Raw genomic sequence first — 1,168 nt, forward strand, 5'->3', positions numbered from 1 at the left:
GCTCAGCCACCAGCTACCCCCACCTGCCCTGCAGGCGCTCAGCCACCAGCTACCCCCACCTGCCCTGCAGGCGCTCAGCCACCAGCTACACCCACCCCTGGGACTTGCTGAACTTTCATTCAGTGTTTTAACTTTCATTGGTGTTTTGGAAGTCTGCTTGTTGGCGTCTTCTCTCCCTCTCCTTCTCTCCTTCTCTCCCTCTCTATTTCCTTTTTCTTTTTTTCTTTCCTACCCTTCCACTTTCCTTATCTCCCTTCCTTTTCTTTTTCTCTTTTCTTGTCTTTTAAAAAAAATCTGTCCAGCAATCCCTGCACACCTTTGCCCCTTCTCCGTTTAGGGGTCTGCTGGGAGGCCTAGTCTGCTGCTGCCACTCCAGCCCTCCAATCCACGGCACAGGGCCACTGAGGTAACTGCCAGCTGTCTCTGTTCATTTTCTTGTTCTGAGACACAATACCCAACACCCACAAGTTAAGGCAGGAAAGGTTTGCTTGGCTCTCAGTTCGTAGAGGTTTCGGTCCAAAGTCATCAGCTCCAAGACAGGGGGGCATCACAGAGGAGAAACGGTCCCCTGCAAGCAGGCAAGGAGGGCACCCCAGCCCTCTGTCTGTCTGTCCCTTCTACTCTATGCCGGCGAGCAGAGGTGGCACTCACACCCCTCCTCCTGCCCAGAACTGTGCCCACCAACCCGTGGGCTGGTGCAGCAACCCCCCCCCCCAATGCCAGGGTTCTGCTCTAGACCCAGCCACCTCTGAAAAGCCCCCTGTGACTGCATGGGGCTGGGTGGGGGCAAGCCATGACACAGCATGTGTCTCTGCGCCTGTTAAGATTCGTCATTGAATCCTAATTTTCACAGGCATTTTGGGTTGTTTTGTGCACGTCTGTTCTGGGCAGTGGTGACTGGTTTTGTTTGCTTTTGCCTTTCTAAGCCACCAGTGTCTGAGCCTGCAAAGCAGAGTCCTGCATCCTCGGGCCTGGCCCCGAGCCTATCATCTGCCTCAGTTTCCATGTTGCTCCGATTAGAGGTATGGACCACTGGGCCTGGCAAATCCAGCTTGTATCTTTATTAAAACAACCAATCAGTTTATTAAAATAGTTGACTTAGGCCTCAGCAAAAGTGATCTCAACTTTACCTCCCGGCTGAATTCTGATGGAAATGATTTGCTTGCCA

The sequence above is a fragment of the Octodon degus genome, unplaced genomic scaffold (assembly GCF_000260255.1).
Source record: "Octodon degus isolate 3935 unplaced genomic scaffold, OctDeg1.0 scaffold00029, whole genome shotgun sequence".
In the NCBI taxonomy this organism is placed as follows: Eukaryota; Metazoa; Chordata; class Mammalia; order Rodentia; family Octodontidae; genus Octodon; species Octodon degus.